This window comes from Elephas maximus, chromosome 22, assembly GCF_024166365.1.
Source record: "Elephas maximus indicus isolate mEleMax1 chromosome 22, mEleMax1 primary haplotype, whole genome shotgun sequence".
In the NCBI taxonomy this organism is placed as follows: domain Eukaryota; kingdom Metazoa; phylum Chordata; class Mammalia; order Proboscidea; family Elephantidae; genus Elephas; species Elephas maximus.
This window is the reverse complement of record NC_064840.1, coordinates 63,047,485-63,073,148: the sequence shown is the minus strand read 5'-3', so window position 1 is coordinate 63,073,148 and position 25,664 is coordinate 63,047,485. Positions and strand designations below refer to the sequence as shown.

Below are 25,664 nucleotides of genomic sequence, written 5' to 3'. Positions count from 1 at the left end.
TCATCCCAGTTCTGGGCACCCTCAGCTGTGCTCTGTGATTTATGAGCAGTTTCCATGCTAGCAGGTAATGCAAACCAGCCTAGCGCATTCTTGCCTGCTTCCCACACCTTTCTTCTGCTGAGCCCCCAGGTCAACATACCAGCACGAACACACACTCGTGATGACAGCTTCCAGGGCTGTTCAGCCAGGCAGGGCATGGCTCCAGAACCAAGTGGATGGTGCCTGGGGACAAAGTAGAGAGTGTGGGCTCCATCACATGTCAGAGACAGGGGAGGGAGAGGCTTTTCCAGAATCGGCCTTAGCACAGTCAGCATAGACAGGTGTAGGGAGATCTGGGAGGCACCAGGAAGTCTCGTGGCCCTTCTAGTGTCTTTCTCCTTTGGGCTAAGCATTGCCCTGTCCCTCCGTTCCTTTATTCAATGTAAACATTGGTAGGAGGGATATCACATAAAGCATATAATACTTTGGTGCAAATGAAACTGATGTTTTCAGAGGGTAATTGACGGGGTGGATGCCTGGGAAGAGAGAAGTTTCTGGAAATTGGAGGAGAGACTTGCGCAAACTCTCCTCTGCTTCTCGGTTTGCCTGGAAGGATTGAAAAGAACATAAATAATATTTATTTCAGGGCCTACCATGTGCCAGGCGCTGACCTTACCAATGACCTAAGGGAACATATTTAATCTTTACAGCAACGTTATGAGGTAAATACCAAAGTCTCCAGTTACAAAGAAGGAAATCAGAACTCAGAGAAGTTAAGCAGCACACCTAAAGTCACACAGCTGATACGTGGCAAGCTATAAATCAAACTGGGGTCTGACGGCGCAAATTCTGTATACTTTTCACTGTGCAACTAGACTACACTGCCTCGTAGGTATTACCCAAAGGCTGAGAGCCTCCTCATCAGGTTTGCACACACACATAGGCACAAGCACACACACATGCAGGCACACACATGCAGGCACACACATGCACACACAGGCACGTCCACACAGGCAGGCCTGAGGAGCCCCGGCAGCAGGAAGCTGGTGGCCGGTGGGAGAGGGGTTAGTCCATGAGAAGAGGACGCCTCCAGTGCGGAGTCAGGAGAGCCCTCTGCACTGTCTTCTCCCACCAACCACTGAGGAGGGGCTGAGGGGAGACATCCCCACGGCTGTGAGGGGGAAGTAAGCCAGGTCGTGGGAGCACTTCCCCTCCCACAAAGGAAACACCCCCCCCAACACACACACACACACACACACGTGCAGAGCCTCGGGTTTACCATGCCCAGGGTTTAAAGAGCCGCTGCTATGTTACACGCCAGCCATGGCTCCACTCAGAAACAGGAAACCGAACTTTCAAATTGGATTCTTCTCTCACTCAGCCATTAGGCTGGAGAGAGACAGAGACAGAGTACCTGCCAGTATGCTGCAAGTGCTGGATCTTCCCTTTTCCCGATATTTTGGGACCCACTGATATGCTACCAATCATCTGGATTCCTGATTCCCATCCTGCTGTGCGAAGGAACTGATAGCTCATATGTCCAATTCAGCTCAGTTCAGGAAACTGCCACGTACTAGGTCCCTAAAAAAACCCAAACCCATTGCTGTCGAGTAGATTCTGACTCATGGCGACCCTATAGGACAGAGTAGAACTGCCCCACAGAGTTCCCAAGGAGTGCCTGGTGAATTCGAACCACCTACCTCTTGTTTAGCAGCCATAGCACTTAACCACTCTGCCACCAGAGTTTCCTGGTCCCTTTTTTTTTTTTTTTTTAGGGGGATACAAAGATGAATTAGATACAGCTCCTACCCTCCAATAGTTCACAGCCTAGTAGGAGCAACAAGCAAGTAAATAAATAACTCTAATATCAAGACCGTGATAAGCACTAGATAAAAGATTCAAACAAAATGCCACAAACACCCAAGAAAGGAAAATGTGGTAAGTAGGCTAAAAAGTATATGTTTGCTTTCTAGAAAGTGATCTGGCAATAGTTATTAAAAGCCTTAAAAATGTTCCTAACCTTTGATCCAGCCATTCCACTTCTAATGTTCTATTTTGAGGACATAATTAGAGACATGCATGAAGACTTATGCGCAAAGACATCTTGTACAAGGTTTGTAATAGAGAAAAGTTGGGGAACGAAGCACATGTATAATCGCAGAGGGTTGGAGAGGGGAAAGTATTTCAAACAGAGGGAAGAGGATATACAGAGATAGTGTGACAAGAGGGAGCACAGAAGCTTCAAGGACTAAAAGGAAAACTCTTGAGAGAGAGAGAGACGTGTGAAAGGAAGCCAGAGAGGAGGGCAGAGGCCAATCCATGCAGATCTTACAGGCTGCAATTAGGGTTCAGGTGTCCACCCTATGGGCTATGGGAAGGAAGTCTTTGCCGTATTTTACGGGCAGGGGTGGCATAATCAGATCTGTGTTTCCAAAGGAGCCTCTGGTTGCACTTCTTTATGTTGTCGTTAGGTGCCGTCAAGTCAGTTCCAACTCATGGCAACCCTAGGTACAACATAACGAAACCCTGCCCAGTCCTGCACCAACCTTACAATCATTGTTATGTTTGAACCCATTGTTGCAGCCACTGTGTCAAGCCATCTCTTTGAGGGTCTTCTTTTTAGCTGACCATCTACTTTACCAAGCATGATGTCCTTCTCCAGGGACTGGTTCCTCCTGATAACCTCTTCAAGGTATGTGAGATGAAATCTTGAAATCCTCACTTCCAAGGAGCACTCTGGCTGTACTTCCTCTAAGCAGACTTGTTCATTCTTCTAGCAGTCCATTATATACTCAATATTCTTTGCCAACACCATAATTCACTTCTTTATACATGTATTTTCTAAATTTCTTACAATGAGTCTATATTATTTCCACAATCAAAGTAAACTTGCTTCTACCTCAAAATTATGCATCATTATGTGTACAGTGCTATCTTTGGGTGTGCCATATATATGCATAGACTATCTCCATCCTTGGAAACCCTGGTGGCATAGTGGTTAAGAGCTACGGCTGCTAACCAAAAGGTCAGCAGTTCAAATCCACCAGATGTTCCTTGGAAAGCCTTATGGGGCAGTTCTACTCTGTCCTATAGGGTCTCTGTGAGTTGGAATTGGCTCCATGGCAATGGGTTTGGTTTGTTTGTTTGTTTGTTTGTTTTGGTTTATCTTCATCCTTACACAGGCATTGTCTGCAGGTACATTTCATCTGTGTGAGTGTGTGGCCATCAGAGTGTCAATCTCAGGTAGGAAATAACAACCAACCTTCTACAAGTCTCCCGGGCTCCCCACTGTGCTCTTCAAAGACTGCCAATAGCCTGAGGCCAACCAAGCTTCACCCTGAGCCTGAAGGAGACGTTGGATGTAGAATTCTCAACAGGGACTCCAGACCTCTCTGAGAGACATTGGTTTCCTGCAGAGGAGTGATTAACAGAAGTCCAGCAGGACCTAGAGCCAACCACACATCGGCTGAATGATATATGAGTGGCCATCTACTCTTTTGGTGCCCCCTAAGTGCTAGCTAGGAGCTCTGGTGGCACAGTGGTTAAGCTCTCAGCTATTTACTGACAGGCTGGCTATTCCAACCCACCCAAATGCTTTGCAGGAAAAAAGACCTGAAGATGTCATCCCTTAAAGATTGCAGCCTAGGAAACCCTATGGGGCGGTTCTACTATGTCCTGTAGGGTCCCTATGAGTCAGGATCACAACAACAACAAAGTTCTAGCTCCGTGCTGGGCACAACCACGTTATTAGTTGGTGCTATGAGTCCCAGCTCAGTCACAAACTAGCTGTGGGACACAAAGCAAATCATTTCACCTTTCTGGGCCTCAGTTCTCTGATCTGGTAGAGCTAGACCAGTCTCTGCTGACCCAAATTACAGAGTAGACTGATAAACTACACTCTCAACAGCACTCTGTGGCCAAGGGTAGTGGTCAAGTGCATCAGAAAGAGTTATTGGGACCTGGGTTCAAATCCTGGCTCCACCTTGAGAAAGTCACACATCTCTGAGCATTCATTTCCTCATCAAAAAAAGTGAGGGTGATCACACCTGCTCCACAGGGCCGTTGTAATAAGTCAGCAGCGTAATATACACAAAATACCTGGCCTGCAATGAACACACAATAAATGGCATTGGTGGTGGATGTTATTTTTATTATTATTACTATTAATTCCAATAGTGAAGCAAAAAAGATGGCACAGAGAATTCAAACCATAAGGACTATGACAGAAATGACTTAGGGTAAGACATGGGGAGTAAAAATTTGAAAAACAGTGAATTAAGTGAACCCCACAACCTCTTTTGCCTCTAATACTCAATATTGATAGATTGATCCCCATGTCTTTCCCAGACCCCCTCCCCACCAATGTACAGGAAGAAGCTAAACAAACAGCTGTCCTCTGCTGACTGGTGACCCACAGTGCTGCCTGGGTTTCAGCCCGGGCTTGTCCAGTCAAGGCCCCAGCCAGGTGAGGCACAGACCCGGGGTGGCACCTATGAGGGCATGGTCCCTGTCCCGGATGAAATCAGAGCCGCCCTGTCCCCGGGAGCCCCTCTCAAGGCTCCCTTCCAGAGAGAAGAGCTGTGGCTGCTGCCCTGTAGGAGACCAGCAGCCTTCTAGAGTTCCTGGGCTTAAGCAGGCAGCCAGGAAAGGCCTGGGCTTGTCTGAGTGCTGTCCCACAGCCAGAGGCCCAGGTCAGAGCTGGATGGAAGGGGGAGGGGAAAGAATCTCTCAGGGGCTAGGAGAGGAGTCGGGCTCTAAACCCTTTTTCCAGCTCTGAGCTCTTCCAAAGTCTGCTGTGACCCCATCAAAAGGCCCTCGCCTGAGGCCATGCTGCTGCCAACTCGCGTCTGGCTATTTGCCGGCCCTGAAGTGTCACCTTAGGTTGGGGAACTCAGCAGCTCCAAGGTGCTGACCTTCCTGTCAGGGCCACGACAAACACCTGTCACAGGCGTGAGTGCTAATGACAGGCCCAAGTGAGTGGCATTAAGGTTAACACCTGCATTAGTGACGTGCCCTTCGAAGGTCAACGGTGCCCATTTAAGGAGCCTCTGGGGAGGGAGGGGGACTAGCCACCCTTCAATCCAAGCAGGTGGCTCTATTACTGTGCTAAACCTCTCACCGGTCATCCATGTAATTGAAGTAACTTGGGGGATTTTCTCTCCCTCACCCTGGAGCAGAAGAAAGAGGAGAGAGAGAAAGAGGCATTTGCCTTAAGTAGGCCTTGTTGACTTGCTGCGGGAAAGGGGCTCTCTCTGCATTTAGGTGGGACCCTTGTGAACGCCAATATCACAGCTCCTGGACGTGTTCTTCCATTAAACTGAAACCCAAACCAGTGGCCGTGAAGTCTATTTGTCTTGGTCATCTCACGCTGCTATAACAGAAATACCACAAGTGGATGATGGCTTTAACAAAAGAAGTTTATCCTCTCACAGTCTAGTGGGCTACAGGTCCAAATTCAGGGCATCAGCTCCAGGGGAAGGCTTTCTCTTCTCAGCTCTAGAGGACAGTCCTTGTCATCAATCTTCCCCTGGTCGAGGAGCTTCTCAGCACAAGGATCCCGAGTCTAAAGGATGCACACTCCTGCTCTTCATTCTTGGTGGTATGAGGCCCCCATGTCTCTCTGCTCGCTTCTGTCTTTTATATCTCAAAAGAGATTGGCGGAAGGCACTATCTGATCTCGTAGAGCTCATCAAGATAACTGCCACTAATCCATCTCACTACATCATAGTGATAGAATTTACAACACATAAGGAAATCACATCAGATGACAAAATGGTAGACAATCATCCAATGCTGGGAATGATGACCTAGCCAAGATGACAGATATTTTTGATGGACATGGTTCAATCCATGACACTATTCTGACACATGGTGACCCCATGTGTGCATAGGGTTTTCAATGGCTCTGATCTTTCTGAAGTAGATGGCCAGGCCTTTCTTCCAAGGCACCTCTGGGTAGATTCCATCCACCAGCCTTTTGATTACCAGCCAAGCTTTTAACCATTTATACCACCCAGAGACTCCACATTAAACTCTGAACCAAGCTCTAAATCACTGTATGAGGTCAAATCCACCACCCACCTCCTTTAGCCTCCAGGGCCAATTTGCTCCTGCCTGTTCATTCAAGCAAACATTCTCCCTTGGGTTCTCCCATTCTCTGTTCAACTTCTAGACCTTTGTCTCTCACAGCAGCATTCTCCCCTCACCACCCATAGAGAACCAGCTACCTCTATTTTGTGACAGTCATGGCACTAGGTGCTGGGAGACAAAAGACACACTGCCCCCCAAACGGGAATTGAAATATCATTGGGTAATTAAGGTGTATATTTAAACATCCCTACAGCAAAGGGAAAATAAAAGACACCAAAACAAAAGAGCAGGTCAAGAGTTATCAGGGGAGAGACCACAACCCATGGGGGAGAATGAGGGAAGGCTTCTTGGAGGAGGTTGCTTTTGAATCTTGAACGATGAGAGGGATTTAGATATGAGGCGATGGGCAAGTCACATTTCTCATGGAAAAATGTGAGCTTAACACAGAGAAAGCAGAAACTCTGTAGAGGGAACACATGGCAAGGTGTCAGGGATGACAGGATGTCCTGAACGGCCCAGGTGTTGACCTAAAAGTTGGGAGGAATTTATACAAAGATAGCTGCTGCTCCATTTCCAGAAAATGGAGCAGGTGTCCCAGGGGAAAAAATCCTGACGCTGATTTTTTAGGGGTCTGTGCATGTGATATATAGTGGGTGGTGTTATTATTGCAAAAAGATGTCAGGAATAAACCACAGGCCTCCCCACAGATGCCACAGACAGATGGAAAGACTGACAATATTGTGACCTCACTTGCACCCTGTGTCCCAGGATGCCAGAGCATCAATAGATTCTCCCAAAGCCTGCCCCAAAGGACCCAGGCACCAAGTGCCTCTGTCAGCAAAACAGAGCAGGGCAAAACAATAACAGCAGCAGCCAGAGTTTGAATAAACCAAAAAAAACAAAAAACCAAACCGGTTGCCGTCAAGTTGATGCCAACTCATAGCGACCCTGTAGGACAGAGTAGAACTGCCCTCATAGAGTTTCCAAGGAGCACCTGGTGGATTCAAACTGCTGACCTTTTGGTTAGTAGCCATAGTTCTTATCCACTATGTCACCAGGATTTCCAGAGTTTGAATAGCATCCTTTATATCTCCCACAGGGGGCAATTTTATTAATCATTCCACATACTATGTTTCTTGTCTTCTGACAGGCCTCAACTCACCTCATGAAGCCATTTTCCAGGTGGAGAAAGCTGAGACCCTAGTCACACCACTCAAAGCAGAAATCAGAGTGAGTGAAAATGATACAGGTAATATCTATTGTCCACTAGATCTCCATGAATTGGAATTGACTCAGTGATACATGCTATCATCGTGCAATCCTTACCTTAAACCCCAAAAAAACTTACAATATAATTATTATACAATTATAATAAACTGTTGCTTATTCTTATCTCCATTTTATAGAAGAGGAAACTCAGAGAGGTTGAGGAAATTTCCCCAAGTCACACAGCCAGTGAGTGGTGGAGAAAACTCACAATCCAGGTCATTTTGACCTAAGACACCAAGGATAGTTTTTAATTGCTATGCCCAGGCACAAATGAATTTAAAGGCCAGGATCAGGCCTGAGGGAAATGAACCCGCAGTCGAGACTGCAGGAGTGGATGAAGGGCCCAATATATACTTAAGAGATCATCTACCATCTTTGTGGGAAAGAGAAGTTCCATCCGACAACCTGTCAGGAAAGAAAGCCCGGGGTTTAACACTGTATCGGGCTGAAGACCGATTCCGTTGTGGGGAGGGCGATGAGAACAGCAGAGAAATCAAAGCAATAAAACTTCCGCTGCCACCTCAAGCAGGTAACCAGGGAGGAAGCAAGGCCAGCAGTGGTGTATTCCTTGATCCATATGTCATACAAGAGACGATAACAACTGGACGTGTCACTCCCGAAAACCAGAAACTCAAAGCAATTTTAGATGAACTTTCAGAATGATGAAACAAATGGCTGTGTTCGTGTTATGCACCAAATAAATCACACCAAAATGATCGTTGTAATTCCCAAAAGTACACAGAGAATTGATTTTACTATGACACTTATCATGATGAACGGGTACACCCCTGTACGGGCCCATCTTGAGTGGCTATTGCTTAACCCCTGCCCTCCCAGGCCCCTGAGGGTCTCCTGACTGCTCTCTGAGCCTGGCATACCAAGTCTGCCTCCTGAAGCCCAACTGAGGCCTGGCCCTGCCCTGTGGCTCTCACCAAGATGGGTCACCAGCAGAGTAGAACTGCCCCATAGAGTTTTCAAGGAGGACCTGGTGGATTCCAATTGCTGACCTTTCAGTTAGCAGCCATAACTCTTAACCACTACGCCACAAAGAAAAAAAAAAAAAGGGGGACCTTAAATTGACCCATCTCCCCTCTGAAAGAGAAAAGGGCCTCCCTGGCTGTATAAAGGAGGAAAAGGCCTGATGTTTCATATTGGCTGCCTACTTAATCTTCGTAGTCCCTGGGTGGTGCAAAGAGTTAATGCTCTCAGTTCCTCATTGAAAAGCTGGAGGTTCAAGTCCACCAAAAGGCACCTCGGAAGAAAGGCCTGGCAATCTACTTCCAAAAAATCAGCCACTGAAAACCCTATGAAGCACAGTTCTACTCTGACGCACACTCGGGGTCATCATGAGACAGAGTTGACTCCATGGCAACGGGTTTGTTACTTAATCTTCACAATTACCTGTGGTGTTGTTGTTGTTAGGTGCCTTGTAGTCGGTGCCCACTCATAGCGACTCTATGTACAACAGAACAAAACACTTGCCTATTCCCCTTTTTCAGATGAATTAATGAGGCTCAGAGAGGCCAACTTACCCAGAGGTTTAAATAACGGTCTGAATGACTCCAAACTGGGTTCTTTTTCTGTGACATTCTGCTGCCACCTACGCTGCTGAGATTCTTTCCCCCGACACTGGTTTAAAACTTCATTCATTCAGTGTTCAGCAAATCCTTACTGAGAATCTGTTAGGTGCCAGGCACTGGCCTGGTGATGCCATGGAGAAGAAAGCACTATTTCCCCCTCACAGAGTCTGTGGTGGGGGAGGATAATCACATAAATAAAGCAAATTTGCAATAGTGGTTGGGGTCTTGGGGGCTTGGAGAAGGAAACAGGCAGGATGCTACAAGAGCACCTTAAGAGGGGACAGCCCTGGTCAGGAAGGACAAGGGAGGCTTCCCTGAGGAAGTGATGCTGAGCTGAGAGGCAAGAAGAAGAGAGCATAGCAGGGACAAGGGCCTGGAGGTGGAGGAGTAAGGGAAACAGGGGTCAGCAGAGGCCAGAGAGGCGAGGACTGCACCGGCAGGCCCAGGAGCTGTGTCCAACATGAAGCAATGGAGACCTGTTGGGAGGATTAAGCAGGGGAGATCTGAACAGATTTGTTTCAAAAAGCTCACTTCACTCTTCCAGGCTGCCCTGAGCTTGTTTTCAGATTGGAGGCCCAGAAGGCACAAGGCCTTTCAAGAATACTTGCACTCGACTAACTGTAGGTCAGAATTATATTGCTCCCCACTGAAGACTGTTGTAAGGCTTAGAGAACAAAGAGTAGATAGGAGGCTATAAAAATCATCTCGGGACAAAATTAAAGAGAGTTTCTAAAAATAAAAATACCCAACATTTCCATGTTAATGTCATAAACAAAATCTTCAGAGCCATACAGTCGTGTGGTTTTATACTTTTAACTTCAGGGCTAAGATTACATTAGCTTTTTTGTTTGGTCAGATTTGCTTTGTTGTTGTTGCTGTTTGTGTTTTGGGGGGTAGTTTTCCGTGAGTTTCTTGTTGCTTTTTTTTTTTTGTCTTTTGTTTCCTTAATGTAGCTAGTGTAATCCTAGTTCCGCTTCTTACCAGCCGTGTGACCTTGGGAAAAGCCTTGGCTTCTTTGAACTTCGATTTTTTTTTTTGGCTGTAAAATATTATGATCCTATGACACACGGAGATTCTAAAAGTGACATACAGATTTGTATCAGACAGTGAATGTCAAATTCAAGCTCTGGGAATTTACAGTCAGTCCAACTCTAGAGAACAACTAACAGGAAAGGACTCCCAGTCCCTAAACTCCCCAAACACAAGTCTGCTGGGCTCCAGTAGTCTGGCCCGGGGCGGGGGACTTACTTTGAAAGCAAACAGCTGTAACAACTTGCCCCCCATTTTGAAAGAGGAAGAGTAATGGAGCAGTGATCCAAATTCTGTAGTCCCCAAATTTTAAACGGACAGAATGCAAGGCTCAGGTAATTGCCTCCTAGTAAGTTTCTTTTCTCTTGAATTTTCCAACTTAGAAGGTATCATGGATTGAATTGTGTCCCCCAAAAATATCTGTCAACTTGGCTAGGTCATGATTTCCAGTGTTGGCTGATTGTCTACCATTTTGTCATCTGATGTGATTTCCCTATGTGTTGTAAATCCTATCACTGTGATATAACTGATGGATTAAACCAGAAAACCTGTTGTCATCAAGTAGATTCCGACTCATAGCAACCCTATAGGACAGAGTAGAATTGTCTCATAGGGTTTCCAAGGAGCATCTGGTGGATTCGAACCGCCGAGCTTTTGGTTAGCAGCCGTAGGTCTTAATCACTATGCCACAAGGGGTTCCAGAGATGGATTAGTGGCAGTTATATAGATGAGGTCTACAAGATTAGACAGAGTCTTAAGCCAATCTCTTTTGAGATATAAAAGACAGAAGTGAGCAGAGAGACACGGGAACCTCGTATCACCAAGAAAGCAGTGCCAGGAGCGAGCGACGTCCTTTGGACCTGAGATTCCTGCCCTGAGATGTTCCCAGACCAAGGGAAGACTGATGACAAGGACCTTCCTCCAGAGATGACAGAAAGAGAAAGCCTTCCCCTGGAGCTGATGCCCTGAATTTGGACTTACAGCGTACTAGACTGTGAGAGAATAAATTTCTCTTTCTTAAAGCCATCCACTTGTGGTATTTCTGTTATAGCAGCACTAGTTGACTGAGACAGAAGGTAAACACGTGCATCAAACTAGAAAGGAAAGAAATTTTTACTAATGTCGCTCCTCGGCCCCAAACAAGTTTAAAAACCCAGAACACCCAAACCTGTAGGACAGAGAAGAACTGCCCCATAGGGTTTCCAAGGAGTGGTTGGTGGATTCGAACTCCCGACCTTTTGGAGTGTAGCTGAGCTCTTAACCACTGCACCACCAGGGCTCCCTAACACGTTTAAAGGGAGACGATTAATAATGACCATAGTATAATTTAGCAAAGCCTAGACACAAACTCCCAACAGCTGCCTTTAAACCAGTAGCTTTCAGACTTAAGCAGGAAAGGAACGAGAGCATATATAAAGGGGAAAAACAAAACTCAACAGTCCCCAGGGGGTTGATTTAAATTATTTTACATTCAAGTTAATACATACAAATGCTAATCTAGGCATAAATCTTTATGCTCCTAGCCCTTGTGCAAATATAAAATAAAAACAAACTTATAGAATAAATGCAATTAAAACTACCAAACCGACAAAATTTAAATTCGCAAGATTAATTTATTATAACGGAAAATGATGGTTTGCAGAAGCTGTGCCTCTGGTGGTAGCCTTACCAGCAGAAAGGTATCATTGATTTAGCTTTTTTTCATTGTCAGCTCAGTTTTTTTCACCTTAACATGAGGGCCCATCATTTAATCTGGAGGTCAGTAAACATTTTCTGTAACAGGCCAAATTGTAAATATTTTAGAATTTGCAGGCCACAGGGTCTCTGTCTCAACCAGCCCACTCTGTTGTTGGAGCATGAAAGTAGCCAGAGACAATCTGTAAATTAATGGACCTGGCTGTGTTCCAATAAAACTTTATTTACTAAAACAGGTGCCAGGCAGAATTTGGCTCCGGGGGCCATAATTTGCTAACTCCTAATTTAATCCATCATCTTTGTTACATCATTATTTGGCCTTTTGCCTTTTAACAGTGAATTCACTCTTTTTTTTCTTTTCTTTTCTTTTCTTTTTTTAATTGTGCTTTAGGTGAAGGTTTACAGAGGAAATTTGTTTCCCGTTCAATAGTTTATACACAGATTGTTCCATGACCTAGGTTTCAATCCCCACAGTGTATCAGCACTGTCCTCATTATCACCTTGAGTCCCCCATTTCTATCTGTTCATTTTTCCTTCCCCTTCCTGCCTTGCTTTTGGGCAGATCCTCCCCTTTTGGTCCCGTGTAGGTGATTGCTGTAAGGAACACTAGCCTCATGTGTGTTCTTGTTTATTTACAGGCTTGTCTATTATTTAGCTGAAAGGTGATCTCCTGGAATGGCTTCAGTTCCAAGTTAGAAGGGTATCCAAGGGCTATTGTCTCAGGGCTTCCTCCAGTCTCTCTCCAACCAGTAAATCTAGTCTTTTTTTTATGAATTTGAATTTTGTTCTACATTTTTTTTTTTTTTCTCACTCTAACTGGATCTTCTATTGTGATCTTGGTCAGAGCCATTGGTAGTGGTAGCTGGGCACCATCTAGTTCTTCTGGTCTCAGACTGGTGGAGGCTGTGGCTCCCATGGTCCATTAGTCCTTTGGACTTATTGCTTCCTTGAGTCTTCAGTTTTCTTCACTCTCCTTTGCTCTGAAAGGAAAGAGACCAATAGTTGTTTCTTACATGGCTGCTTGCTAGCTTTTAAGATCCCAAAAACTACCCTACGAAGTAGGATGTGGAACGTTTTCTTTATGCCTTATGTTATGCCAATTGGCCTAGATGTTCCCCAAGACTATGATGCTTACCCTTCAAGCGCAGTAACTCAGTCCCATGAGGTGTTTGGTTATGTCTAGGCTGTTTCCATGACTGTGCTCCCTGTGTGCTCTATTGTATATTTATATATAAGTATATGTGCAGCACATACAAGTATATGTGCAGCATGTACAAATACATATGTAGAAATATCCACAGCCAAACCTACAGGACAGAGTAGAACTACCCCATTGGGTTTCCAAGGAGTGGCTGGTGGATTCAAACTGCTGACCTTTTGGTCAGCAGCTGAGCCCTTAACCACTGTACCACCAGGGCTCCCTAACACTTTTAGAGGGAGACAATTAATAATGACCATAGTAAAACTTAGCAAAACCTAGACACAAACTCCCAACAGAAGCATGTGGGTGTACTCCCATATGCCCTCCCACACCTATTCAGCATGCATATCTACCTATGTACCCACTCATAAATTACTGTTTGTTATTACTGTTGCAGAATTGTGTATGTTATCTTATGACAACCTTGGTCATGTTGGTCATGTTGTGCTGACTTGCTCCATATTGTGTACTGCCTTCCCCTTAACCAAAGTCAACGCTTGTCTACTCTCTAGTTAGTGATTTTTCCTCCTTCCCCCTCTGGTACCCGGTAACCATCAAAAAAATGTTTCTTTCTGTGTGTAAACCTTTTCTTGACTATATATAATAGTGATCTTATATGTATTTGTCTTTTTGTGATTGACTTATTTTACCCAGCATAATGTCCTAAGTTAATCCACGTTGTGAGATACTTCATGGATTCGTTATTCTTTATCATTGCTTAGTATTCCATTGTGTGTATGTACCACAGACTGTTTCTATCCATTTATCCGTTATGGGTAGTTAGGTTGTTTTCATTTTTTGCTATTGTGAATAATGCTGCAATGAACATGGGTGTGCATATGTCTAATATTGTCACGGCTCTTATTTCTCTAGGATATATACCTAGGAGTGGGATTACTGGGTCATATGGTATTTCTATTTCTAGCTATTTAAGGAAGGGCAATTCCATTTTCCATAGAGATTGTGTCTGTTCATGTCCTTTGCCCATTTTTTAATTGGATTGTTTGCCTTTTTGTTGAAGTTTTCTATAAATCTTAGACATTAGACCCTTGTCGGATATGCTGTAGCTAAAAATTTTTTCCCAGTCTGTGAGTTCTCTTTTACTCTTTTGGTGAATCTTTTGATGAGCATGAGCATTTCATTTTTAGTAGCTCCCAGTTAATCTAGTTTATCTTCTGCTGTTTGTGCATTTCTAGTTGTGTTTGGAGTGGATTCACTCTTAACCATTGATTTATTATTTTTATGGACCAGTCAATTCAATAACTCATTCTAAAATCCAACCTTAAAACTGAACAAAATAATTTGCTTGCCTATTTACCATTCCAGGACTGCTAAAGAACTTGTGCCAATTGATAGGAACAAAAGCAGATCAGAGCAACCTACAGACTCGAAGTGCAAGTAGGTGCCTTTGAGTTTTATGTGCCTACGCTTGCCTGCACCAAGGGCAGTTTAGTTCGTGCTGTCCTTTTCTATATTTGAACTATGGAGAACCTTCGATTGGACAACAAATGGTGACATACTTTTACCTTGGTTGGACATGAACATATTATTTAAGATTATTAGCCTCTTTATTTATGTTACCATTTATTCATTCAAAAAAAAATTACTGAGCTCTTGCAACTTGAAAAAAGCAGATGAAAAGCCCTGCCTTCATAGATCTTACATTCAGATTTCAAGGTCAGGAGGTGGGGACGGACGATAAAAATACAAACAGCATATAGTGAATCAATTGTATTATTTTAATGGACTTCGCTAACTTAAGAAACCAATATCTTCATCTCTGAAAATGATCTTCAGTTGTGAAATATCACAAAGAAGTTTTCTCTTTTTCCTCTGTAAAAGAATTCAACAACAGCAGGCAGGAAATGCTTTTATTTCACTCTTCTTTTTTTTTTTTTTTTTTGTCACTGTTGCTGTTGTTTTCAGGTACCATCAAGTTGGTTCCAACTCATAGCAACCCTATGTACGATAGAAACACTGCCTGATCCTGCACCATCCTCACAATCATTGCTATGTTTGAGCCTATTGTTGCAGACACTGTGTCAATCCATCTCATTGTAGGTCTTCTTCTTTTTGGCTGACTCACTACTTTACCAACCATGATGTCCTTTCTCCAGGGACTGGTCCCTCCTGATAACATGTCCAAAGTATGTGAGACGAAGTCTTGCCAGCCTCACTTCTAAGGAGCATCCTGGCTGTACTTCTTCCAAGACAAACTTGTTTGTTCTTCTGGCAGTTCAGGGTATATTCAATATTCTTCGCCAATACCATAATCCAAAGGCGTCACTCTTTCTTCAGTCTTCCTTATTCGTTGTCCAGTTTTCACCATGCATATGAGGTGATTGAAAATACCATGGCTCGAGTCAGGCGCCACCAGGACAAGCCAGTCTAACAGGAGTCAGACCTGCTCATCAACACATCAGAAACACAATGCTGTCACTTCTGGAGAACCTAAGCTGCCAGAACTGAAATTGGGCGGCACTATTTGGTATGAAACTTAGAGGCATGGATGGGGAGACTTCGTCTCACATACTTTGGACATGTTATCAGGAGAGACCAGTCCCTGAAGAAGAACATCATGCTTGTAAAGTAGAGGGTCAGCAAAAAAAGAGGAAGACCTTCATCAAGATGGACTGACACAGTGGCTGCAATGATGGGCTTAAGCATAGTGACGATTGTGAGGAATGCATAGGACTGGGTAGTGTTTCATTCTGTTGTACATAGGGTTGCTAAGAGTCAGAACCAACTTGACAGCACCTAACAACAACAACAACAATTTGGTATGCACAGATGGCCTAGAATATGCCAATATTATTATTTTAGATCACCTCCTCTCCATCTCAGTCCTTTCCAAGAATGGCCCAGAGAAGACAGAACCAGGCTTTGGAAGGCCTTGGTCGGGTCTGGGCTCTGCCGTGGATGACTATGGACCAGTCAGCCACCTTCCTAATGCCTCAGCTTCCCAGTACATAAATCTGGGATGACAAGAATGCCTTTCCTGTCTCCCTCATATAATTTTTAAGAGAAGCAAGTAAGACAATTTATGAAGAAGTTTTGAAAATTAAGCTGCAGAGAAATGGTTTGGCCCCAGAGAAAAATGCAGGGGACCCCCAGGAAGAGGAGATTTGTATTAGTAGGCAGCATAGCCTGAGGCTGCCTTCAGATGACTAAACCTGCTGCCATCTAGTTGATTCTGACTCACAGTGACCCTCTAGGACAGAGGATAACTGCCCCATAGGGTTTCCAAGGAGTGCCTGGTGAATTAGAACTGCTGACCTTTTGGTTAGCAGCCTGAATTCTTAACCACTGAGCCACCAGGGCTCCCCCTGTAAACAGGTGATCTATAAATTCAATGTAGCCATATTATTATAATAATTATTATTACATTATTATTTTTTATATTAATGTATTGGAACAACTATGAAGTCCAAACTTCTAGGATGCTGGCAATAGGTAACCTTCTTCACCAAGAAGAGGCCCTTATCTCTGCTCACATTCACCTTGAGCTCATGAATACAATTAGTTACCAAGCCTAAAGATTTTTACTTTTTTGCCCTTGCAAAATCCCTAACCTTTTGTAAACTGACAATATGTGTTATTCCTATTATCTTTTGTTTTAATCACTTTCATAAATCTACCCCCCAAGTCCTATTTTTATTGCATTTTACTCGAGGCTTTGGAGAAAGAAAAAAAAACAAAACTACACGACCCTGCAAAACATATTTCTGTAGGGCTGTGGGGTGAATGGAGCCCTGGTGGCACAGTGGTTAAGAGCTCGGCTGCTAACCACAAGCTCAGCAGTTTGAAACCACCAGCCACTCTTTGGAAACTCTATGGGGCCTTTCTGCTCTATCCTATGGGGTCACTATGAGTTGGAATCCACTCGGTGGCAATGAATCTGTTTTTTTTGGTTTGGTGGGGTTGAATACGAGTTAATATTCATATCATTTCATATAATGGGCAGGGCTTCTTTCCTAAAAGCTCCCAAACGACACTCTACACAACACACACTTACCCCATTCAGTGCACACACACTGAATCAGAACGGATACAGTACTGCTGCCTATTAAACTAAACTTACTATATGAATCATGGGAACTGTGGTGGCATAGTGGTTTAGAGCTACGGCTGCTAACCAAAAGGTCAGCGGTTCAAATCCACCCGCCACTCCTTGGAAACCCTATGGGGCAGCTCTACTCTGTCCTATAGGGTCTCTTTGAGTTGGAATTGACTCGATGGTGGCGGGTTTTGGTTTATATGGATCATACTGTCCTACATACATCAATATCCAAGAAGGTTTACTGAACTTCTACTAAGGGAAAGTCACCCTACTACATAAAAACCAGTTGCCATCAAAGTCATCTCCAACTCTTGGCAACTCCATGCATGTTAGAGTAGAACTGTGCTCCATAGGGTTTTCAATGGCTGAAAGTAGATGACGAGGCCTTTCTTCCAAGGTGATCTTGGAAGGACTTGAACCTCCAACCTTTCAGTTAGCAGCTGAGCACATTAACCATATGCACCCTCCAGTGACTCCCTCTACTATACACCAAAAACCAAACAAAACCCATTTCTGTCAAGTGAATTCTGACACATAGCGACCCTACAGGACAGAGTAGAGCTGCCCCATAGGGTTTCCAAGGAGCAGCTGGTGGATTTGAACCGCCAGCCTTTTTGATTAGCAGTCGTAGCACTTAACCACTGCATCCCCAGGGCTCCACTATATACACCCATATAAACACAAACATGTACAATTCTGTCTGTTTATCTACCGCTCCAACTGCCTCTCTCTGTCCAGTATCCTCTGAACCACTTGTTCTCAATCAAGGGTTACCCACGTCATATCTCATAACAGCCTGGGGCAATAGCCTGAGATGTAAAAGTCTAATAATACTGTAGTTCCCAAGAGGAATAAAACCTGATCCTCCACCCTCCCTACCTCCAACCACCAGGGCACCTCACTCCCGGGAGGCAAGCTCAAGCCTGACTGCCCCAAGGAAACAATTCCCTGAAGATGACAACATTTTCAGTTTGCAATCTGAATTTTTTTTTTCTTTAATATGTGTGTTGTGTGCTTTTCCCTTTGTCAAAAGAGCACAAGCCTTTCATTTTGCCTTTTATTTGTCTTGCTGCCGGTACAGTGAAAATGTATTGGCTTTTCAGTTAGTGATTACACATCATCACATACCCAATTTATAACACCATGCCCCAAAGAACAGATGTAATAAAGCAAGGGCAGGAAGTAGCAACCTTATAAAACAGAGCTGCCGACTCAAAGGTCTTTGCACGTGCGCAGGAAGAAAACAGTGTCGACACAAAGCCCGGGAACTCGTATTTTGCAAACAATTGCAGATGCTATGTACACGGCTCCTGTGGATGGGTGGGACAGGGAGTGGAGAAAGTGGGAGATCCCATTTACTGGTCCAAGGACACAATACGTAAGGCCACAGGGCAGGCAAGAAAGAACAATGGTTATCTTTGCGCTTAGCCCTCTAAAGGAACTTTGCCTGACCCAACCCAAAGCAAACCGAAACCCAGCCCCATGAAGTTAAGGGAAGGTTGGCTGGGGAGGCAGGCTACCAGTCACCTCTCTGGGGGCTTTGAGTTCTGCTCATTTTACTCTGGGCGAGTTCTGCTCTACCCAGAGGTTCCCTGGGAAAAGATTCTTGAATAAGGCCTTCTGATGACTACCCCTTAGTGATGCCTTCCTGGGCTCCTTCTTGGAGACCCTAGGGCTGCAGAAAGGACCTACCTCAAATATTCCATCAAATATCTCCTAGGTCCGTGAACCTATAAACCAAAATTATAGCAATATTCTCTGATTTTCCTCTTTTTGATAAAGGCAATTAATGAAATGTATAACTCTATGCAGTTGTATGCCTGGGATAAATCAGAAAGGAAAAAAAAAAAGTCTTTTGTAAAGGAAAGGGTCCTTGTTTTGGGCTCAGAAAACATCTCACTTCATCCAGGGCTAAAAGGCCTCACCTTGACACAGTTTCATGAGTGTCCTCTTTCCCTTCACTCAAGGTGGCCCCAGTCTGACCTCCAAAAAGCAAGGTCTAGAATCTGATCTTCCTCTAGGCCCAGACTACATTGAGTAAGGTATTTAGCCCTCAAGCCTAAAAGTCCATTCCCCCTTCCTATAAACTGGGTACAGATCTTTCTGTATACTACTAGGTCAGGAGAGACCACTGACAAAAAACCTATAATGTTCTTTTCCTTCCTTGTTGTCTCTAGCTTGTTCTCCCTTATCTTTTATCTCAGCCACAGCTGGGTTAGTTTCCCAGCCCCTCTGCTGCTCTCAGATTTGGATTCCATGGATCTCCTCTGTCGTCTGTCTGCCTGTCTGGCTGGCTCCTAGCCATTCCTCATCCGTCCTCTTTACCCCATTCCTCAGGAGACCAGGGAGGTCCTCATGCTCTCCTCTAGCCCAGGCCCCTCTACACTTAGTCAAATGCTGCCAGCCCTTCAATGCTCCACACACACTCACCCACACTCACACATACCCACTCGTGCACACTCACAATCACACACATTCTGACTCACCCACACTCAAACTCACACAAACACTCACCCACCCACTCACTCACACACACATACACACACACTCACATGCACATGCTCTCAGGCTCACAGGTACTCGCTCGCATACACACACTCACACTCACTCATAGACACACAATCACACACACTCTGTCACACACACTCTCACAGAGTCACACACACTCACACATGGAGAATCCTATTCCAACTGTTCCGTTCCACGCTGATCTCAGAATTTGGACTCCGTACCACACTCTCTACCACTTAACTACTGTCTAATTGTTTTATGTGTGTTAACACATGTGTTGTTGTCGATGTCTGCCGCCCTTGAGTCAACTCTGACTCATTGTGGCCTCACGCACAACAGAAGGAAGTGTTGCTGGTCCTCACAATCACCAGCATTAATCAATCACATGTACCACCCTCTAATTCTGTCCCTAAACTCCACGAGGGCAAGACAAAAGCTTATGCTTCCCCCTCCTCTTGCTGCACAGCATGTAGCAAAAGACTAGACTTAAGGTAGGTGCTCAGTAAAATTTTGGAATCACCGAGCTGAGCCAGACCTGGGAGATGACCAAATGCCTGGTTTCTGCACCCCAAACTAGGTGCACTGATGATTGGTTCGCTGACTGGCTAGCAGGATCAGAACACCAATCTGTCTGACACCGAGGTCCTGCTCTGGTTGTTGGATCGGAACACCAATCTGCCTGACACTGAGGTCCTGCTCTGGCTGTTACTCTGTACCTGGCATTTCAGTGGAGTACTGGGATCCAGGGCCCTGCCACTGGACCCCTCCTTCTGGCTCCAGCATGGGGGACCTCACTGGTGGATTCAAACTACCGAATGTTTGGTTAGCAGCCTAGCGCTTTAACCACTGTGCCACCAGGGCTCCTTAGCACTCAATAAAAAACCCCTTTGCCATCGAGTCGTTTCTGACTCATAGCAACCCTAAAGGACAGAGTAGAACTGCCCCATAGCGTTTCCAAGGAGCGCCCGGTGGGTTCGAACTGCCGACCTTTTGGTTAGGAGCCCTAGCACTTAACCACTACGCCACCAGGGTTTCCTAGCACTCAATACAAGGTACTAAAGGTCATCATGTACAAAGTTGTGGTGCCCACCAGGTGGTTTCTAAAATCCCCACCAGCTTTTTCCCTTTATTCCAGCTGTCCTCACTCTGCCCTCTGTCCCACTTAAGCCCAGCCAGGCCCTCCCAGGACAAACACCCCAAAAACACCCTTGCAAGCCTTGCTAGAGGGTAGCTCCCTCCCTAAGAGCACACAGCACTTTGAAGGTTTGTTGCTGCTCGCTTCTCTCATGTTTTTTATAAATCTTATCTTAAATTGGCTCTGTAATTGCAGAGCTGGGTTTCCATCCTCTTTCACACCCTGGGAAAACTGAGCCGTTATTGTCTTTACATATCGTAAAGAAGGTACGAGAAGCTTTGCCAAGGATACAGCCAAGGTTAGCCACAGCCTAGTGCTAACCAGGGGAGGGTCCTCTAACCAGCCCTTCACCACAAATTGTTCAGATACCCTCATTCTTAGGGGGCAGGGGTTTAGAAGGGATGCCTGAAAGAAACTCTAGGACAGCGTTGTGTCATGCTTTGAGAATCTGAGTAAACATATTTATTTTATTTTTGTCTTAAATTTTTTTCTGAGTATAAAAGTAATCATAGAAAATACAGAAAAGCTAATATATGTAACTTCTTTAAAAAAAAATTGCCGTCAAGTGATTCTGAGACCTGGTGAGCAACCTTGTGCGTGTCACAGAAGAACCGTGTGCTCCGCAGGGTTTTCAATGGCTGTGATCTTTCAGACGTAGATCACCAGGCCTTTCTTCTGAGGCTCTTCCAGGTGGACCCGAACCTCCAACCTTTCGGTTAGCAGCCGAACATGTTAACCATTTGCACCACCCAGGGACGCCAATATAACTGCTAGTTATAGATATATAACTACTTACCAGTTTAGCATGTTTCTTTTTGGGATTTTCCTCCCCCTAAGAATTTTTTTTTTTTTTTAAGAATATTTTAACAGAGTTTAGTTCAAATCGTATGGACAATTTTACTTCTGTTTTTCAGTTAATGTCACATATTACTGTACAATTAATTTCCCATATCATTAAAACCTCTTTCACAACATCATACATCACGACCCCATAAATCCTCCCTAATTTGGATGGGCCGCTACTTTGACCATTCTTTTACTCTTGGCCATTTAGGTTTTTTCCAACTTTTAACCCCAACAGTTCCTGAAGCACCATGAAATACAGTTTGGAAATAGCTAGATTTAGACCAGAGGTGAGTAATCCGAAGCCTACGGGCCACGTGTGCCTCCCTGACCCCTTTACCCCCAGCTTCGCAATACCCATTGCTGTCGAGTGGATTCCAACTCATAGCAACCCTATAGGACAGAGTAGAACTGCCCTATAGGATTTCCAAGGAGTGGCTGATGGATTCAAACTGACGACCTTTAGGTTGGCAGCTGTGCTCTTAACCACTGCACCACCAGGGCTCCAGCTTCACGATAGGACCGTGATATAATCACAGGATGAATGATCAAAAGCTGCCTCCACGTAGCCTGTTTGCTAGTATATCCAGAACTAGCAATTTAATGGCTAAAAAGCAGTGCTCTTTTATTCTCACGGACATTATGCTAGTCAATAAAATGGGTGATCTAAATTGTAGGGGCATCCATTTTTAATAGAACTCTGTAAAGTTCATTGAATGAAATACCACCCATAAATATTTTCTTTTCTTTTTTTCTCGACTTTAATCTGGACTATCTCATTTCAGACTCTTGATTGAGAGAATCAGAAACCCATTCAAACAGAAAGGTGAGGTCATTGCAAGGATACCCAAAGATCTCCAGGGAAGCCAGGAAACCTTGAATCAGCCTCAAGAAGCGCAGGAACCAGAGAGAGATTTGCTCACTTGTTCTCTCTGTGTGTCTCATCTTTGATTCTGTCTTTCTCTCATTTACACATTTATTTCTCTGCTCTTCTGGGCCCCGCTCCTTCTATCCTTCCTCCTCTCTCTCTCTCTCTGTCTGTCTCTATCTCTCTCTCAGTGAGTCTTAGTCCCCTATACATTCAACAGGAACATAGTCCCAAAATGGCTTCCCCTGTCCCAACTCTCATGGCCTTTCAGCACAAGTGCCTAACACTAGCCAGCAACTTCCTTCCGGTCCCTGGTTCACATCCCCAAAAAGAGAATCTTGTTGGGTTGGGTGAACATTTTGTCCCAGTCCACATAAGCCATGGGGTGTTCGTTGGCCAACCCATAAGCAGGCTGCTCCTGGCTCCCATAGTAGCAGGAAAGGCAGGTTGGCAGGGGGTCTGCTCACTCAGCAAGGCCATGGGAGAACAGAAGATTCCATGAAAGGGGGTTTGGGGAGGGCAGGAGCCCTGATGTCTAATTCCTACATGAAGGGCTGTAAACACAGTATCGCTGAGTCAGAAATTTTATTTCTACAAAGGTTCTAGAAAGAACAATCTTCAGGAAAGTTCTAACTCATGCTATGTTTTCCTAATCAGGTGAACAAACAACATAATTCCTGCAAGCCATAAGACCCTGTGTACCCCTAACTAAACCCATGATCCCAGTCAGAGTCCTTGAGCCTCCAGCAAGTTCTTCAAATCAGCCAGGACCCTCGAGTACAGGGATTGGAGTGATGGTGTCCTCACAGGCATGCTGCCACCTTGAGCCTTCTGGAACCAGGTCACTTGCAAGAGGCAGTAGGTGTAACTGAAAGCCATCAGGCCTCACACTCCAAACAAAAATTTCATGACTGGAACACACACACACAAAAAAAGGTACTAGCCATAAAGAGAAAGTAAATAAATTTTACTACATTAAAAGCAGAAAATTCTGCTCATAATAAAATACCATTAAAAGAGTGAAAAGAGAAGCCACAAAGTGAAAGAAAATATGTGCAATGAATATATTCAGCACATAGACTGTGATTATCATAGATAAAAACTCTTACAAATCAAAAGAAAAAAAAAGATGTAATAGAAAGATGACCAAAAGATTTGAGCAGATGCTTCACAAAAGAAGATATTTAAATGAATTTAAAGAGCATTTATAAGTGTACAAAAATGAGTTTAACCTCAGTAGCTGTTGGGGAAATATAAATGAGAAAACAAATGCAATACCAGTATACCTCACCAGAGGGTAAAATGAAATGACCCAGTGCCAAGTGTTGGGGAAGATGCAACGTAACTGAAATTATCACATGCTGCTGGGTGGGAGTATAAATTAATACAACATATTTGGCAATATCTGATAAAGCTAAATGGTACATATACCATATGACTCAGCAATTCCACCCTTAGGTATATACCAAACAGAAATGCATGCAATATAACCTTGTGTGTAAAAGCCAAAAACTGGAACAAACCAAATATCCATTGGCAGTAGAATGGATAAACTGGAGTATAATCACACCATGGGTATTTATAGAGCAATGAAAATAAATAAATGAACTATTGCTACTATTGACGGCCCTCAACAAGATGGACTGACACAGTGGCTGCAACAATGGGCTCAAGCATAACAACGATTGTGAGCATGGCACAGGATTGGGCAGTGTTCCGTTTCCTGGTACAGAGGGTCGCCATGAGTCAGAACCAACTCAGTGGCACCTAACAACGCAACAACATTGCTACATACAACACCATGGCTGAATCTCACAGGCATAACGTTGAGCAAAACCAACCCGACACAAAAGAGTACACACCGCATGATTTCGTTTATTTCAAGTTCAAACACAGGCAAAATTAATCTATACTGTTAAGAGAGATTTGTGGTCACTTTTGGAGATAAGGGTGGGAGAGGGGCTGGAAGAGGGCAGAGAGAGGATTCTAGGGTTCTGGTCATGCTACAGTTCTTGATTTGGGTCATGGTTACATGAGTGTGTTCACTTTTTGATAAGTGTACATCAAGTTGTACACTTATGATTTGGGCAATTTTCTGAATATACATTTTACATCAATTTTAAAACATTTATTTTTTGCAAAGGTAATTACTATACTATGTGATACATTATGCTGTTGTTGTTAGTTGCCATCAAGTAGATTCCAACTCATGGTGACCCCGTGCATGCTGAGTAGAGCTGCTCCATAGGGTTTTCAAGGTTATGATCTTTCAAAAGCAGATCACCACACCTATCTCCCAAGGTGCCTCCAGGCGGGTTCAAACCATCAAACTTTCAGCTAGTAGTATAGAACTTAACCGTTTGCACCACTTAGGGACTCCACCGTTACGCATATACCAGTCGCCGTCAAGTCAATTCCGAATCATAGTGACGCTATAGGACAGAGTAGAACTGACCCACAGGGTTTCCAAAGCTATAAATCTTTAAGGAAGCCAACTGCCAAATCTTCCTCCCAAGGAGCAGCTGACGAGTTTGACATATAACTATCCTCAGATATTATACATTCCATGTACAGATATGCTTCCTCCTGTGGACCCAAGAAGTTAAGTGATTCCCCTCAAGTCACGTAGGTAGTTAGTGGTGGATTTAGGACTCCGAGGCCAGTATTCTTTCTCCTATACTCTGATGCTTCCATTTACATATCAAACACTCAACCATAACCCCCATTCCTGGCAAGAATGATCAAATATGCCTCCACCTCCCAGAAAGAAGAAGAAAATATTGATACTCAAGATATTATTTGAGCCATGAACTGACCTAATGTAATGACAGCTCTCTAGTGGGCATTCGCCAAACTCAACACTCAATTCTTTTGCCTTGCATATGTAAGTCATTCCTGCAGAAACACCTCATCAAGAAGGCACCAAACCAAGGTGGCCCCCCTTCAACTAGCCTTCCCAGACAGCTGCTGTGATGCTGACCTCATGTCTGAGATGATAGCCTTGGCAAGGAAGCTGTATTGCTCTTCCCAGGTCCACTGTTGTTTAAGGGTCTATTCGGTTTGATTTAAATCAAAATAAAGGAGAAAAGAGAAAATGTTAAGTTGTACTAAATTAAGAGAGGACAGAAAGTCAACCTGCTGACTTGCACCTGGACTTTATGCACCCTTTGAGATCATGGGTGCCCCAGGGAAGGAAGAACAGAGAGATTTGTCCCAGGAAGACTCTAACATCACAGGATTTTAGAGTTGAAAGGGACTTTTAAGTTCAACTTCTAAGAGCTGAGAGTAAGAAAGACAGCATTTGTTTCCTAAAGCGTTTTACGGGTTCCAAAGCATGTTCATATTTTTCAGTGGATCCCCAAGGCAATTATTTCTGGTAAGATATTACTATTGCCTTCCTTTTC

The 25,664-nt window shown here is 44.3% G+C and overlaps 1 long non-coding RNA gene across 8 annotated transcripts in view; it reads right to left on the bottom strand.

Moving 5' to 3' along the window:
* Nucleotides 1-25,664, bottom strand: part of LOC126065328 (uncharacterized) — a 303,221-nt gene that overhangs the window by 169,269 nt on the left and 108,288 nt on the right. For 7 of the 8 annotated variants that reach the window (XR_007514833.1, XR_007514827.1, XR_007514825.1 and 4 more), the window contains exon 4: nucleotides 140-222. The exons of the other annotated variant lie outside the window; for it this stretch is intronic. This is a non-coding gene — a long non-coding RNA (uncharacterized LOC126065328). The remainder of the gene's footprint in view (nucleotides 1-139; nucleotides 223-25,664) is intronic. 8 annotated transcript variants of the gene reach the window in all.